Source organism: Hirundo rustica, chromosome 3, assembly GCF_015227805.2.
Source record: "Hirundo rustica isolate bHirRus1 chromosome 3, bHirRus1.pri.v3, whole genome shotgun sequence".
In the NCBI taxonomy this organism is placed as follows: Eukaryota; Metazoa; Chordata; class Aves; order Passeriformes; family Hirundinidae; genus Hirundo; species Hirundo rustica.
The window spans coordinates 56,899,401-56,918,161 of NC_053452.1; the positions used below are offsets into that span (position 1 = coordinate 56,899,401).

The 18,761-nt window shown below is 36.9% G+C and overlaps 1 protein-coding gene across 3 annotated transcripts in view; it reads left to right on the forward strand.

Annotated features, from left to right (window-relative positions):
• Positions 1-18,761, forward strand: part of SYNE1 (spectrin repeat containing nuclear envelope protein 1) — a 301,821-nt gene that overhangs the window by 9,904 nt on the left and 273,156 nt on the right. The gene's annotated exons all lie outside the window — the stretch shown is intronic.

The following is an 18,761-nucleotide window of genomic DNA, read 5'->3' on the forward strand; positions in this document are numbered from 1 at the left end:
TCCTCTGAATCTGGAAGCTTAATCTGCTCATGGTTTTTCCTTCCATTTATTGTTTTTCAGTTCAGGAGATTGGAACTTAGCTTCCCAGACACCAGCTACTACTAGTATGAATGATTTCCGTGTAGCCTCCGTAGATAAATGGAAGAGTCTGTCCTATTTAGGCCTACTACAGCACTTCATCAGTTCCAATATGGTTCTGCTTGATTTTCTTCAGCCTTTTGTACATGTGCTATATGTTCTCATTCTGTTTTCATGTCTGCTAATTCTTAGGCCACAATGTTGGACAATGGCTATTCAAACTGTCAGCAAACTTAGAGTGAGGAAATATTTCATGCTCAGAGGATTTATGGTTTAAGCATTAGGCTAAGACACTCCAGGTAGATTTGAATGAGACTGTGCAAGGGCACAGTGAGGCAGCCTTGCCCGCAGAGCAGGCAAGGGTCTTACGACACAGTGTGTGTGTATCACAGGATACTATACCTTTGGATGAACTCATGTTCTTAGTAGGTATTCCAGAAAAAAAAATACACTGAGAGACTTGAAGCAAGAAATTAAATAATTATGAAACTGTGAGACCTTCTGAGGAATATGAAGAAATGCATGAGAGACATGGCAGGGTTACTCAGGAGTTATGGAGACATTGCAAAGGAAAGCATCAGGGAGCTGAACTGTGGGCTGGTACTCTGGAGCAATGTATAAAGAGGATACTACACAAGGTATTTACAGAGTGTGGGGACCATTAGTTATCAGGCTGTTACATGCTAACTTTCTAAACATCTGTAAAGCTGTTGCTGACAAAATGGCTGTACTGTTTATTTGCATTTTGGATTTTTTTACACTTTTTCTTCATTTTTATGTATTAGGCTCTGCTGAAATCTGATACATAGTTCAGTCTGCTATAATGGTTTTATATTATTTTATTTTTGGAAATTAAACAAAAATAGTTACATGAATCTTGAAGACATTTTAAAAAACAATGTATGAACTGAATGGAAATTTAGCATTACATGTTAGTTTCAAGTCATACTTGTAATTGAATTATTTGCTTCACAGATGAAATCAGCTCAGCTTGGTATTGACGGGATCTGAGTTTTGCTGCAGATGCACTATTTCAATAAATCACCTGTGCCAATGCTAGAGTGCTTGGAGCCTAAATCTTTTTTTAGTCTGTAGTTCTGCATTATGGATGAGCAGGCAGTCTGCACTGCGACTACCTAAGCCCTTGTGTATTGAGGTTGCTCTACCTTTCAGAAATTATAGTCAGCTGAAATAGGAGTAGATGGGCATAGGAGCACAGAGATATTTCTTGGCGTGTTTGCATGGCAGCCCAGGATCACTGCAGAGCCGGGAGCACAGCTCAAGGTGAGAGTGGAATTGACAGCATTCGAGGTGTAACAGGAATGGCCCTGGTTTGGGGGACCCCCAGTCAGCACAGAGCAGCAGTTGTGGTTTACAACACCTGCTTTTGTACCTGGCTATAAGCTGAGGGAGAAGAGTTCTTCTTGTGTGATACTGTTTAGATAGTGCTGCAAGATGTCAGTGCATTGAGAAGTAAAGCTAGCTCTGCTCCCTCCTCCACATTGTTCTCATATTTGCCTCACGGGGTTCCAGTGAGTGTTTGTGGTGGGAGAGGGTCAGAAATACCAGAAAAATACTCTTCACCGGGGTTCTCAACACCACTTTTGAAATATCTGCTGTACACGCTTTTAGTAAACACGACTGTATGTGCTCTCCTAAAATCTGTCAGTGAGCACAAATTTGATTCTGTGTTGGTTGGGTTTTTTATTTGTTTATTTGTGTTTTTTATTATAAATATTCCCTTTGGTAGTTGTGGCACTGCAATACCCCCTGTATATATACAGAATTTTTGAATAACTTTGTGTATCACTGGCTCAGAAATTCACCTGGGAGAAACAGCCAAGACAAACTTGTTAGTCCTAGGTTTTGTACAGTACCTTATGCTTCCTATTTGTTCATATTATAAAAGCGCACATAAAACCTGCATGGAACTGATGTACACCATGAATATGAGTTACATTCCTGGGACTGGTTTTTGGATTACTCTGGAAATTAGAGCCAGTTGGCACAAAAGCACTGCTCCTTAGCCTACAGGAAGTGCAAGTTCATTGGCATTGTAACTGTACACTAAAGATTGTCAAAGCATCTTTGATAGCTACAAATATCAAAGCAAGGAGTGCTAGAAGACAAGCTTGTAAATCTCTTATGAATTTGCTATCTCTGCCATCATGAAATGCGAGCTTTTCTGTTAGTGTGTACTGTTACAAGCAAACTGCAGTCATGCTCATGCTGTTCTGAAGAGAAAAAAAAGAAACGTCTCATTTGTCCCATTCCTGAGGACCTTGTTGTTCCATTATGCTGACTAGTTCTTACTGGTTTGTAAGGTGATGTTGAACAGTCACTGTAGCATACTGTTACTGCAGGCTTTTCTAGTTCCCACTTTTCCGTCCCTCTGTGGTTTTTTCCCTTTCAATTTCTCATTTAGTAGTCTGCTGAATGCAGAGTTTTTTAAGTGTCACTGTATTCATTATTAGGTGGTCCATTTAGTCAAACAGGACGCTTTTTTCTTTTTCTGTACTGGATCACCAAAAATTCAGTCTGCGCTACAATCTAAACAAGTATGCCACCAGCTTAGGTTGCTGTCATGTAACCAGTATATTGAGACTATTATCCATTTTAACTCCATGAAGTAAAACCAGTTCTAGACTGTACAAAGTAAAACAATTTAAACAATATGTCACAAGACAATAACTTTGTTGTCTTAAAAAACCCTCTACAAATAATAGGGAAGCGTAAAAAATTTTTTTCAATCTTTAATTTCTTCTGGATTGCACCACTGTTCTTCTTAGGCCGTTAAACTCACTTTAGATCGTGGGTATTTTGGAGTTACGTAAACTCACTGTAGAGACACTTCATGATGAAGGAAAAGCTAAGGTGGGAAAGCAAGCAGCATGGTCATGCATGAAGACTAACTGTGCTCAAAAGGAGACATCATAGTAACACTCATACACTCCAGAAAAGCTTCAATACAGGCAGGTCGTATTAGCTTCAAGCCCATTCCTTATTTTATATAAAATTACCGACAACTGACAAACGTCTTCTGTAGTTTCATGCCTTCCTTACATCAGCATTATTCACAGAATGTTGTGGGTTTCTTTTTCTCCTGGATTGTCCTTCTTTCCCCCATCTTCTTCCCCTTAAGTTTTGGCTCTTCTTTTCCTTCCTTTTATTTCTTTTCCGTACCAGCAGCCATTAAATAAAGAGCACTCTTTTGTTGTTGTTGTTTTGTTTTGTTTGTTTAGCTGACAGGCTCTTTGTTAATGTGTACCTTTGTTGGTGTTTTCCTGTTTTTCTCTCTAAGTCAGCAGTGCTGAGAGCCACAGTTCAACATTAAGCTAGGGTGATTTAACAGATACCTGCTGCTGAAAATACCTGGCTTTACTGCATGCACGTTCCAAACTTCATTTTCACCAGTACTCTTATTTTTCTTCCCTTAGACCTGAACCAGCTGAGAATTGGTTTGTAGAGGCCAAGTGAGCTCCTGGGGAAAAAGGCACTGTCAGTATCGTTAATGATTTTATTGGCAAAACCAAGTGCAAGGTCACATTTGTACATGTCAGCAAAATTGAAAAGGTGTGCTTGATCAAGAAGAGCATGCTGCACATCCTTGCACAACTGAGTTTTATCCCCATGTTACAAACGCTGCTCTGGTCAAGGTTTCCTTCTATCCAGTTTGTTTGTGTATACTGGTTCCATGTAGTCATGCTGATGCCTTTTCCTTGCAGTCTTTCACCATCTAAAATGTCCCAGTTTGATTCCTGCATCTTTCTTGGATTTCTCTTGAATTGCAGAAAATGCCAGTGTAAATTATTAGTATATCGTGTGAGAAAATCTTTTATCTAAGGCAATTCATTACTCACTGGCAGTGTGTAAAGGGACAATAAACACTTTTGACTCTATTGACTGGTATGAGCTCTATGATCTGGGGGTCGAGTAAATCTAAATAATGAATGGGGAATCTGAATAGCACTGCAGCACACATGTAGCTTAACAAGAGGAAGTCAGGCAGGATTTCAGTATTTTTTTTAAATTATTTTTTCAGCATGAGAAAATTTAAGTTAATGCTATTTCAGAATAACATTCTGAAATACAAGGTTTATGAGAGTCAAGACAGCCAGAAAAAAACCCCACCATCATAGCTGAAAAGATTATTAAAGGGGAAAAACAATGTTTTCATCTGCTACAACAAAAAATTACAAAACGATAGTCTGTACCTGGGGATATTCAAGTTAAATATTAGTTAATATTTGATAAGGAATGGTACTAAGGCATGCTGTAAAATCATCATTTTCAGAAGTATTTAATTTTGTTTTATGCATATGCAAACAATTTCAGTGAGAATCCACTTCAGGTTTTTTTCTGACCTAGGTATATGATGGTAATAATCTGATGTATTGCTGGCAAAGAGAAGTTCTGAATTATATGTAGGTATTGCAAAAACATGGGGGAAAGGACATGATCAAAACATTTCACTAGTAGTACAAATGACTAAAGTATGAACTGAATTTAGGTATCATGTTATATTAGAATATTTTGTCATATAGTTAAACTGTTTTGACATATGGTGCAGTAAGTATCTCAGTGGAAAAAAACATATGCTGCCTTTTTTTTAAAAAAAAACCAAAAAACCCCCTACATTTAGCTTTCACTTCGTGTTCTCTTCAATGAGAACACAGTCCTGGGGCAGTATGTGAAATGCAGAATGTATTTTAGTGAGGCATGGTCCCATATTTTTATTTTTCGATGTTTTTTTCATCATTAACAAATTCTAAGTTAGGGATTTAAAGTACATTTTTAGAATTTTTTTAAAGTTAATGTTGCCATATCTTTGATTACACTTTTCCTACTGCTTTTGACCACAAAACTAACAATGTAAATCAACATATTCCTAATTACCTTTTTTTTCTTGCTTTCACTTTTGATTATCACAGTACAGTTTCCACAGGTTGTTAAAATAGCCTGTACTCCTCTTCCCACTTGGTTAGTCAACCAGGGTATAAAGCACTAAGGATCACAAAGGTGATATAAATTGCATATATATATTTGCATTTGAGTTGCTTTTTAAAGAAAAAGCAACATAGTTTTCCAATTTTCATCTGGGATAAAGTATATATTTAGGGCAGAAAAAGGCTGATGTGGTGGTGTCTCACACTGAAATTGCTTTCATGTGGATGTGAAGGAAAACAGTTCAAAAATTGAAATTCTTCTCCTATGCTACTATTGAAACACTGACAGGATTCGTTACACAAAATGTAGGAGGCAAAATGCAAGAGGGAAAAAATTCCTTGGACAATTTTATGCATGGTGGTTAAAATGCTGTGTCTTAAATATAGTGGATATCCAAAACACGTCAGGCAAGTTGTGTTTTATATGAACCTGTCTTCAGAAACTCTGTGCTGCTCATTATGATTTGACAAGTTTGTATGTAGGCATCCACACTACAGCTGTTTAATTTTGGTTTCAATAAAGTGTTATTTGAGACTCAAAAACTGTTTTCAGTTAAGATTTTGTCTCAAAATAACATCTGCTGTATTTGTTACTGGTGTGAAAAGACATATTTCAGGAAGTCTAAATAGGGACAATTATGTGTCAATTTTGATGGTTTAGTGAAGATAGAGATTTTGAGAAGGAAAATATTTCAGTGTTTATTTTTGAGAGTGCCCCCTCTATTCTGACAGGCTGCTAGACAGTTATTTTAGTAATAGCTTTGGGTTGGGGCTAACAAGAAGCAGAATATCTTCAAAATATTTTGATGACATGTTTTTTAATGCAGGTTAGACAGTTTATCAATTGTATGTTTTGGGATTTCCTATTTCTATTATTTACACTGCAGGCTAGAAAAATTAAACTTTATTTCCTCAGAGCTGTGCTGTAATACCTTTCTGCAACATATTTGGGTGTGTTATTAAATTTGAATGTAGCTTATTTTCATCACCATAAATAATGCTCTCTTTTGGAATGCCACATTTGTTGATTTGTAACACCAGAAGAACTGAAAAATGCAGGCGGTCATGCCTCTTGTTACTAATTAAACAGGGATTAAAACAGTTTTGTAGATGAACTACTGCTGATCAAGCTTCTATACTGATGTAGAGACTTCTGTAACATAAAGGCAAATTATTTCCATGAGAAAGTTCTCTCTTTTTTTTTTCTGTTTTTTTGTACAGTTTTGCTGTAATCATGTTTTTCCCATTTTTAGAAATCCTAAGCTTCACCATCATTATTTACCAGGATGATAATATACTGCAACGAATACACTTGCAGGTAGGAAAAACACATAGATGAAAAATAATATGTAACAATTATTAGTAATTTATTCCACAGACTTTTTTATAGAATGCCATTTTTATTTTGCACTTTAGGCTTCATTTGCTTAAAAATATCCTCATTTCTGTCACAAAGCTTCTCCTTGTGACTCATATCACTGAGTTCTAATTTTAGACTCACACTGAGGTTTTTTAGTTGGCAGTTGTATGTATCCAAGTCAATTGTCTATTACTGAGTGCAAGAAAACAGGCTACTTGTTCTGTTTTTCATCCAAGATGAGAAAGATCTTTATGAGGGAAGTGTCCACAACTTTTTAAGAATCCGGTAGTCTAGAAAGAAAGGAAAAAAAAAAAACAAAACAAAACACCAAGACCCCACTCTCTAGCTCTTTGGAGTTTATGTCTCCATGGTAAACTAAAAAGAGATGTTTGAAAGGTATTATTACATTTTACAAGAAGTTACAACTGACTGCTTAATTGCACAGCCATTTTTAAAATTCAGATTTTGACTGCTAGTATTTGGGGGTGTAAGTTTTATTTTTCTCATTTGCTAGTAGACTTTAAGTTGGGGCCGCTCCATGTACTTTGCAGAATGAGTGTAAAGAAACTGGGACTAACATTAAAAAACTAGCCTCCATCCTGTACTTTGAAAGAGATCCTGAATTTAAGTTCTCAGTGATCATTTTAATTCAATATCAGAACTTTTAGGGATGTAGCAGAAAAGCAGCTTGATGTTTCAGGACAAGCAGCCTCCAGGTAAGGAGGAGAGATGCTGAGTTACTGGACAGTGAGGAGAGTTCTTGGACTCCATCTCAGCCCCTGTATGGCTTGGCCTGGGAATCAAGAGCTCATACCTTAACCTTCTCTCCCCTCTCTGTCTGATTTATCTGCCTTTCATGCTTTTCCTGCTGAGGAGTCATTGTTAACAGAGGTCGCTGTGAAATATCTTTTGGAGTTTCATTACATGGAACATAAACATTAACCTATTAAGAGACGTCATTTGTCATTCTACTGTAATTTCACTAGATTTTATGTAATTACTTTTCAGTATTTGTTACATAGTCTTTTATACTTTTTTAAGAGGATTATTCTCTTGCTGATGTACATTGCTTTAAGTGACTGTGGAGAATGTGTGTAATCTTCTTGTAACACTGTTAGGCTTGTGACACAGCCTTGCAAAAAACTATAAATCTCCAAGATGAAGACTCTTGTAGTCACCCAGATAAGAGATACATCTAGAACATTTAATAACACCTTGTACCCACACAGCCATTGCTGCAGAACAGGAGTTGAGATTTAGTTTATCCAAATCACTGAGCTTCTTTCGCTATGCCACCATAATTCCAGCAAGGTTCATCATCCCCTTACAGAGATGCCAAAGGCCTGTACAAATGTAGTATAATGTTCCCTTGCTTTCTGCACCTCACTCTTAGGGGCCAGCTCATGAGTCTTGCCATAACTGCATCACCTGCACCAGCTTGCTTGGGAGTCACCATCGGTGTGCCTGGGTGGGCACAGCTTCCTCACTGTACAGTGCGGACTTCCTGTAAGCCTTGACTTAAGGTGCTATTGCGAGAAAGCCACAGACCTTGTCAATGCACCAGCTGTTCTGTAAAGACTTTAGCTTAAGCTCATTAAAACAGGGGAAAAAAATCTTCTTTCCATAAGGTGAACGGAATGAGCTACAACAGCAATTGTATGTGAAGAGTATTATTGTTAGCTTTCCGGTCTTGGAGGGGAAAGAAACCCCCAACTCTACATCCAAGAGCACAGTATTCAAGATGGTTTGTGACCAAACCAGTGGAGCAAACCAGAATATTTACTTCCATACAGTGGAATTATATATTTAAAAAAAAAAAAAAAAAAATCCTACTTAGGAATAGAGCTCGTAGTTATCAGACTTGTCTGTTTATGAGAAATTATAGTAATCTGTAGTACATTTACTTTTGGACTGTGATTTCATTCTCCCAAGGAAATTCAAGTAAATTATTACAGTTGAGCCTATGTAAAGACCTATCTCTTTATTCTGTTTGTTTTGGCCAGGGTTATTATTTTATTGTCTCATTTGCCAAGACATCCCTTAGTTTTTCTAGGTCCATGTGGTGCAGCCATTCCCAGTTCTGAGGCTGCAAACTGCTCCTGGCTTATACAAGACAAATAATAACAGACAAATTTTCTCTTTTACTTGACTCCAGAGGTGTCCACTGGGTAATGCAGAAACATTCTGTGGTTTTTCAGAAGAGAATCAAGAGTCGGTTGTACCAGTCAGCATCACCAGTTACAGCAGTTATGAGGCAGTTGTACCAGTCATGCTCTGCTGGGAGCTGCGTGCTGTTTTACAGCCTGGGGATTCCTATTCCATTCACTCACAGGTGAACCTGATGTGCCTTGTTAACAGTGAGGACAAGAAGTACCTTCCAATGGAAGTCACAAAGCTCATGCTGCCTTCCAAATGAGGGGAGAAGTGTTGGGAATGGACCCTTTACTCAAATTTGTAGCCCAGCTGGTGGTTTTTTCCCCCACTGGAGTGTATTGTCACAGAAGCTCAGAGTCTGGTGGTGAGATTATTCTTAAATCAACCAAAACTCAAGTTTGTGGACAGGAGAGACAGGAGAGACAGGAGAGACTATGCAATGATCAATCACAAATCAGTAAAAAAAAAAAAAAATGTGATCAAGCCTCTATATTAGCAGAGGTCTCTAGGCATAAATGTTTGTTAGCAGATGTGAGTTGTGGCAATAAAACTCTCTGGTTTGAGGCTTATTACAGAGGACATAAGTCTAATTAACCTGGATTTCTGGCTGTTTTGCAATACTGAAGTAATGCAGTAATGCATTGCAGAAAGAATAAGATTTGAAAAGGCATTTGGGCACCTGGAGATAGATATTGCTATAAAAAGGCATGATGTGCTTTTTTAAATACCTCTTTGGATGCCTTACTTCAGCTTCAAAGACCTGAGTACTCTATAATCCAATCCATGAACAAACAAATAAAGTCAATCTTCAATGAGATTGTATTGAGATTTTAATTAGTGTTAAGAAATTACAAGTTTATTATTTGCAAATTTATTTAGTACCCTAAACATAGTTAATATTTCTAAATCTAAATTCTCATTTATCAGCACTTGTGAGATAAAATCAGTGGACTATTCTGGAACTACTAATTTTGTTCTTTAGTGTCACGTCCATTACGTGAAAGTGAAGCCATGAGACCACCTTGTTTACGTTTCAAAAATACATATTCATCCTATTAAAAAACCTTTAACTGTATTGAAAATTTTGTATTGATTGCTACTTTTTCATTCAAATGAATGAAATCTTTCATGAATATAAGGCTGGTTTTGTTGTTGTTGGTTTGGTTTGGGTTGGTTTTTTTTTTTTTTTTTTTTTGGCTGGCTCTCTCTGGAACAGAAAATCTGCTGCTTCTGCATTGCAACGTATCGTAGAAAGGAAAGGAGTTTAGTTCTATAATCTGCTTTCTTGGTCTTGCTTTCTAGAATGGCCTTTTGTTTGGTCACTTTGGTGAGCTTGTACAAAGACTCATTGCATAATTCTTCTTTCATAACCCTGAGCCTGTCTTTTCATTTGTGTTGTTAGTAAGAGAGCTGGAGGTGTGATCAGCTGCCAGAAGTGATTTCAATAAATGAGAGGAATCATGAACAGTTAATTGTTGTGTTTACGTCTGGTTTCTAAGAGACTAATAGCTGAGGCTTACTGTTCCTGTGTGTTTGTATTTGAGATCTTCAGCACATTTAAATCCTGTGTTCCCTAAGCACACTTGTGTCTGCACAAAAAAAAAAAAAAAAAAAAAAAAAAAATTACACTTCGTATTTATCAGCAAGGCGTCATCAGTTTTGAATAGGAAATTACATCCATTTATGAATGAGATTAAATAATGGTATGTCATTGTGCTAATTCTTAAATAGTCAAGGTGGTTTTTTGTTGCTGTTTTTTGGGGGAGGGTTGGTTGTTTGGTTTAGTTTGATTTTTGGTTGGCTTTAGAAACAGGTATGCCAAATATGTAATGAAGTAGCATATTTGGACCTGTGAGGGAGGTAAAGATAGTGTCACTGTCTGTGTTGGAATGAGACAGAGAAAGGTCTCGTTCTCACCCACTGCTATGAAAGTGTAGGATGCAACATGGTCTTTACTGCAGTCAGGAAAAATAAATCAGTTCCTGAAACTACTGAGCTGGTTCAGTACCACCATGTTTCTACAAAGCATGTGCACATCTATATACCAACAGAAATCAGCTCCGCAAGTGCCTACTGGTAGTTACAAGTAGTTATTTCTGTTTATTATTAATAGCTGGTTGTTCCTGCTGAAGGGCTGAAATAGTGTTATCAGGAAGTACCTTAAAATCTCTGACTTACACCTTCAGTAGTGCCTTTGAAAAGTCACACTGTTTCACCAGTGTATTTTCTCCACATTTTCTGCACTATTATATGCTAGTAACCAAACTTGAAAGTTTTACAGGCTGCAGTACTTTAAATAAAATCAGTCATGCCATAGTTAAAATGCCAAAACTCAGGGCTGAAAATGTGCAAATGTTTAAGGTATGACAACACAAGGGCTCTCCAACTGGATTGCTAATTGCCAGCAGATACATATTTTGAACCAGGCCAAACCTGGAATCTACGTTCAGTGACATAATTTATTTATTAACATAACATTAGTGACATTGGTTAAAGTGTTCAGGTTATTGTCCCAGGTTTAGGATTAAGTTTAAAACTATCAGGCTGAATTATAGTAATGTTACAGGAAATGCATATATATATATATATATATATATATATATATATATATATATATATACTTACATGAAAATATGCATTGAATTTTCTTTGTAGGGAGGGAAAAGATTGGAGTTGATAGATCAAAATTCTCAACACCTGGATACTTCTTTTTGCCAAAGGAGATTGTAAAGCACAGAAATAGGAGCTAAGTGGAGGATTAAACAGCCTTAAAAAGAAAAAGCCCATTTTACACACGCACACACACATACACATGTATATCTTGTAATGCCTTCCTTGCATCTATGAGAAAGATAAATTTGTAATTAAAAGTTGGAAAGTTTTGAGTAATGTATTTTCAAGTAAACAGAACAAGCTAGCACATAGGCATACACATAGAAGTGAAAGAAAAAGAAATGAAAGTGAAAGGAACCCATACAGCCTTCTGATAGGTAGAAATGCAAAAAGAAAAAAATATTAAGGGAAGAAGATTGGATGTTGAGAAGAGCAATAACATTGCATTGAGAAGCAAAAAATGGAGAAGCTGCTTTACATCTCTGAGCATAAAAATTACCATGGCAAGAGTTTCAACTGCATTATTATTTGTGGACTGTCTCAGTCTCAATTAACATTTAAGAGCATGTTTCAAAATCCTTATATGCAAAAAAGATGTGTCTTTCATCTGAGTGAATAATTTTAGTTCAGAGTGCAATCAAAATGTCTATACCACCATTACTTGCTTGCTCCCTATCAGGATTTGGCTGTTTGCTAATTACTAGGTGACAGATGGATGCTGAGCTGTGCTTCCCTGGTCCTGCAGCATACTCCTGCACTTGCCCTGGCAACAGCGAGAGCTGTCCTGAGTCTGTTATAAAGAACTGCCTCAGTGTCTTCTCTCTTCCTGATAAATGGTTCTCGTTTTATAGGTGATTATTTCAGTTTCCAAATAATTTAAAGCCATGAGCATTTGTAATGAGAGTAGATTTTTTACTAGTCAGTTGTTACCTTCTGGTTTTCTCTGGCCTCTTTTACTAAAATCTGTTGCTTGAATTCCTTTACACTCTAAGAAACTTCCAGTTTAAGTACATATTTTTCTAATAATTGTCTTAGATGAGAGAATTTATTTTAGCATTATCTGTATTTCAATATTTTTCATGTTTTTGCTGCAGAACCAGAAAGAATTAAAAGCTTGTTAATAGCTGATTTAAATATTAGTTAAGAATGTGCAGGGGTTGTTGCTTTAGATTTATTGAGAGGCGTTATCCTCTAGATTTATAGGTATTTTCATCTAGATTAATATTCTGGCATAGAAATATTTAACGTGAAATACTGAGAAATAAAGATATAACTCAATAGCTTGTCCCTGAAACCATATGCTGCATTTACATGACCTCTTTCGCTCTGTCTCAAATCAGTGCTACAAGATCCTGATCATCTGTTCTCCAGATTTTTTTTTTTTTTTTTTTTTTTTTTTTTTTTTTTTTTTTTTTTTTTTTTTTGCCTGGGACTGGACAGAACTGGTGGCTGATTGCCAGCAATGCTGGACATAAGCTGCTTTGGCAGATTTGCCCTTTTAAAACTGTGCTTTATTTGCAGGGAAAATTGTCTCCTTTCCCACATAGAGGAAAAAGCAAAACCAAAGGAAAAAAAATACCCTTCAGAATAAGACTGAGATAAATCTAGTGCAAAAATGTCACTATGGCAAAGAAATCCTAAGCTTAACATTTTAAAGTTCACTAGGTTTCTGTAGTCTTAGTGAAGGCTGACTGTAACCAGTAAAGACAAAATCAGATTAAGATGTTGGGTAGTGATATAATGTATAATCTAATAATCTAATTTCTCTAGTTTCCCTTTTCTTCACCCATTTTACCATCCAAATTAGGAGAATGTATACATCTGAACTTCTTTCTACAGCTGGGACTCAAATACAGATTGAAAATACAGACTTTAGGCTAGCATACCCCTCTTTCTTGCTCTAAAGAAAACATTCAGACCTTGAAGCCAATGTGTTGCCCTTGAGGAAGAACTAGGCAGACTAAGACAGGTGCTTTTGGAGAACCTAGCACAAGATGCACCAGATAAGACTCTGACCTAAACTGATTGAAGCCAGGAGATTCTGTCCTGATCACCTACACTATTTCAGAATCCAGTCCTGAGTGATGCTGTGTCTCATGTGACCCTATAATAGTGAGAATTGGAGTAAAGATGGGCACAGAGGATCTCTTCTCCATTTGCAAATATTATCATGTTAATTAATTTTGCACTGAACTCTGTGTGCATGTGTATGTGAAAAAGGGAACACATAAGGACATAAAAAAGGAAGTTGTCCAAATGAATAAGTTCCTCTTACCTCCTCAGTTATGCAGTTTACATTTTGCAAGTCAAGATTGCCTAACATGGTAAACTTACAGAAAAAAGTGTAGCTTCTCTGTTCGAAGGCAGCACCTCTGAACATGAGGTTTACTAGACTCCACATACAAAGAAACCATACCTGAGGGGAAAGGATTTGAAAGTATGACTTCTTGTTTTGGAGCTCAGTGTTTTGGGGGGGTGCATGCATTCCTGCTTGTTGGAAGGAGTTTGTATGGATGGGAATCAGGAAAAGATCTCTTTGCTTGTTACCCTCTGCTCATCAGGGTTCGGAGCATCTTGAATATTGAAGTTTGCATATGATATTACTTTTGTCTATATGAATACTATGCCCTTAGACACTTCATCAAATCTTGGGCTCCTGGTGACCACTTTCAGATCTTCAGTCTGGATTTAATCTCTTCAGCAGTGCAAAGCTGGAGATGGTGTGTATAAGCACAAATACAAACATAGAAAAGCAATGGACACAAATATGTCAGGTCCAGTTGATCAAATTACTGATTAAACCAAAAATGCTTACTACATCCCAAATGTAAAAGAAAGTCCTTAATGGAGTACATGGGTCATTGTCATCTAATTGGCAAAGCCTGAACACAGCAAATGTAGAAGTGCTGTGATATGATTAAAGTATTAAAACCAATTGAAAACATCCTTTTATTCCTTTTTAGGAAGTAGAGCTCTGCTGACAAGAAACTGAAACATATTCATACCAGATTCATAGCAAACAATTTATTGCAATTGTATGATCCCCATTACCACATTATTTAAGTTACTCCAGATTTTTAAGGTATTTATAGTTACAACATACCTGCTTGGAAGGCAAACCACCTTTTCTTACATTTGTGGCGTAAAGATGCTCTAGACCTGCTTATAAGCATATCAAATACAAGAGATGCAGTCAGAAGCCAAGTACCTGTTACTGCAGATCTCCATGGTTTTCTGTAATTACTGTGCAATAATTGTGACTGATAAATTAACAGGATGAACACATCTCTCTGTTCACTGTGTCTCCCTAGTATAATAGCATGCAGTGGCGTATCATTAAAAAAACCCCAACCAAACAAAAACACTGGGAAGTAACACACCATAAAGAGCCTAAGAGCCTCACAGATCGTAAACACTTAACTGTGGATAAGGCACTGACCCTTCTCCTGCTTTAACCAGTTGTAACTGAGGTCATAGCTGGCCTTTCCAGCCTCTGTGGTACTCCACCCATATTGTTTTCATGAAGAACTTGAAATCATGTCAAAAAACATCAGAAGGAAATAACGTTTGTGTTGAATTAATGTTTGGATTGTTGTTTGTTTTCTTGGAAGGAGGTTGTTCTTCAGATGATAGTTATTTTTAGTGTCTATGAAACCGAAAGACAGTGAATGCTGGATGGAGCCAGGAAAGCTGTGAGCAAATATAGTATTGGTGAAAACTTGCAGACCGGGATAACTTAGCTGCCTTTGTCCTAAGCACCACCTATTCTGGATATTGACTTCTTTTAAAATAAAAATGCTCTGTTGGAATATTATAGTGTGGGTGTGTGGTTTTTCTACAATAGATCATAAATTACTGTTTTCTGTGACCTAAGTCAAGTGTAACTGTGCCTCCTTCCCTCTATTTAAAAATATCAAAATCTGTCCTGTTAGGCAACCCTATTTGCTATATGCATTGAAAAAATTAAATCTCAAGGTAATTGAATAGGGCTACTGAGTTCTGATAGTATTTTAAACATCTTTTATGGCATGCTATACATTCTTGATTTTTTTTTTTTTTTTTTTTTTTTTTAATATTAGCCTGATATAACTTAGGCTGTAAAGCTGCTGTAAAGTTCTCAGTATGAAACTTTTGTCTGAAACCTGAAGAATGCAGAAAATACTTTTAGGGTATTACAAAAATTCTGCCCCTTTAATGATGATGTTAGGCTCTTCAGATGAGTGGCAACTGGCAAAAAAAAGGACAAATTCCATCACAGGGGAATTAAGTGTGTAGTGGCAACTGCTCCAACATCAGTCTCCTGCTGGGTTCAGTGACTGGTAAAATTTATGTTGACAATATTTACCTTCAAAGGATAGTTAGAGTTCTAACTAAACTTCGAAGTCTGCATATACAGGCTTGTGTTCTTGTGATCTTTAACAAAGGTGATTTGCAAACATCTTAATCAAATTATTTGTGCTATCAGTTAGGTATTTAGAAGCCGTAGATGTAAGTTTTCACTCTAAGAATCTAATTTCACTCTAAGAATCTAATCTGAATTTGCAAACTGTATGTAAAGTCATCAGATGACTGTGGAGATACAGAAGACACTGTCTTTCAAGAATTTTATTGAACCATGAATGGCATAGATTCCCCCATATTTGTGAGCTCTAGGGAAAGGTAATTGTAAAGGGGTTTTCAAAGCTGAGAGCCTCAGCTGCTCGATAGTGTCTGATGAGTCAGCCATTTGAGATAAGGAGAGTAGTTTCAAAGGAAAGCAAGTTAAGTAAATTATGTGAAAGAAGAGGTTGTCATAAAAGATAGTGTACATTTGACAATTCACAAAATTTATGGAGAGTCTTGTTTGTTAGGGTATTTGAAATATTTTTATTCAAAAGTGGCAAAATACCAAAAAGGTATCAGTTAAGGAAATCATATTTTTGAGGAGATTACTGAAGAAAATTATTTTATTAGCTGCATTCTGCATCTGTTAGAGAACACAATGAACTGCAGGAAGAAAATGCAAAAGGGAAGGTGGGTTTGTATAGGTGAATAGATAGACCAGGCATGGATTGTCTGTAGGGGAAGAAAGAATATCTTTGGTATTTTAGGATGAGGTGAAGATAAGGATGATAGTGCAGAACAAATTATAAAGAAATAGTTCCCTACTGCAGCCACATGACTTGAGTTAAATGTCTCTTCTGAGAAGCTTAGTGGTAGCCATGAGGAACTCATATGCTCTCTTCATTTTACTGTAACTAGAACATTGTAGAACTTCCTTCAAAGAACTTTGCCTCTTCCACCTTGAAAGCTTTGGAAATACTGAAAGTGCAGAATGGAACTTCTTTCACAATTTTGAATGATAGTCACCTTTTCCACCTCTGACCTCCTCTGTACTTCACTTTAGCTTATTTTACTGCAGTAGTTTCCTTGCTGGAGTTTGTCAGACTGCTTGTAGCAATCTCTGCTTAACCAGCAGTTATTTATAAGGGTGCCGGCTTGGCCTGCATGACCCTGCCAAATCAGTCTGCCGTGGTTCTGATCTGCCCTGAAATAGAAAGATTGGCTTAGTCTTCAGGATGCTCCCTTTGCCTGCAGAGTGCATGTGTCCGTCATCCAGCTGGCAAGAACAATGCACACTGTTTATCCAGCAAAATCTAGCCCACCCTTTACCTAGAAAAGTAGAAATATAAATATCACTGTTTCTTTTTTGTTTGTTTGTGTATGCTTTGGTTTTGGGTGGCAATCTTTTTGGTTGTTTTTGCTTGTTTGTTTTTATGCAATATACATTAGTAGAAAATAAAGTCTGGGATCTAGTAGCACTTTCACTGACGCTCTTGGCCAAATATCTGTGTGTGTGGATGCCCTGGTAGACACAGGGAAAACTCATAGGGAATTCTCAAAACCTTTGGAATCCTGGCACAGGTGAGAATTTAGGAGATGCTCTTGGACAGCACTTCTGAGTTCTCATGTTTCAGGAGGGTGGGATGGAGGAGTGGTTTGACAACCGCTACACGAGGGTTCTACCACCCAGATCAAGTTACAGATGATTATTTAGCAGTAATTTAAAGTCAGAAGTTATAAAGTCTGATCCTACATGATATCCAAAGGAGATTCATTTTAAGTGATAAAACAATAAGGGGTGGGACTCTCACTCTGATAAGCAGCATTTTTTTACAGTGAATTAGCTATGAATGGTAGTGTTTCTGCATGGTTACATTTTAAAAAATTCTATCAACAAACTCTTTCATACAAAACATCAGGAAAAGGTAAGGTCAGTAATCTATGGTTCCAAGTCTGTAGATTGCTACTTGTACAGTGCTGTTCTTTGGTAACACTTTTCTAATATTCAGTTGTTTTGGACTCATTACCAAGTCATTTGTGTTTCTCCAGATTTTCTTTATAATACTGTCAGCACAGTGTGTGGTTTGTTCAGGGGAATTTGAAAACTGGGTTCTTTCATCTAGGAAGCAAACTGTTATTAATTAATCCAAATCTTTAATTAAAATGATCAAATAAATTCTCATTTGTAAATTATAATTTAATTCTTTTTAATTCTTGTCAGTAGATTTGAAGAGAAAGATTCTTTCATACAAAGCAATATTTAAGTTTGTGATTTCCCCATATGTTTCTTCAGTACATTTGGGGGCACATCCTTCTACATCAACATCAGTAAACCAATGCAAGGAAGTATTTGTATTAGTCAAGAAGTGTATTCAAATTATTATTTGTATCAGGACAAAAAAGGGTGTTTCAGCTGAAAATCTTATTTGATCTATGTATACATTAAATTATAGATGAAAGGAGGTTATAACTTGTAAATTCAGTGACACAAGCTCCACAAAGCAAACCACATACAAACATAACTATTAAAGTAGTGGTAACTGAAACTCTGCCCTATGAGAAGATTGGTGGAGAAATTCCTACTGTATGAAAAAGCAGTGACAGAGCAGATAGCCGAGAAATACAGTTAAGGTGTATGCACTTGCTTCCAGTGAGATGGATTCAAAAGTCTGACCCGAGATTTGTGGTAGGGAATTAAGGACATGTGGAAATACCCTGTCGCTGAGGAGATGATGGAGAATTTCTGAGCTGTGCAGGGAACCAGAAAAAAAGTATGCTCAACAGGACGTGGCCCTAAAGAAAATTCAGGTCAAGCTGGAGAAACCTCAGGCAGAGTAAGTTGGTGCAGGGACCAGATCTCGGTTGGTAAGAGCGATCAGTGAGGAAAAGGAGGATCATTTCAGCCAAGTGGCAAATTGAACATCTAGGAACAGCTGGTGGGATGACTCAGATGGTGTTTGGGGAAACCCTCTGTTCAGGCTCACAGCCAGGCTTACAAGGCTTATCCTGCCTCTCAGTTCTCATTTGGTGGTAGAATCTGACTGCTGAGGTGGAGTCTGACAAAAGCTGACACATATTTATCTTTTCGGATTTTATTCTTTGTACAGGACACTGTGTTTTCAAATGGAGATTTAGGGTGCTCTTTCTTAAATTATATGTATATATATATATATTTATTTTTTTTTCCCAGCAGTGAAATGTTGACTATTACGTATTGCTGGCACTGAAATGGTCACTAAAATAGTCCCAGAAATTAATGTGTGCATGTGATGTGCACACTTACATTG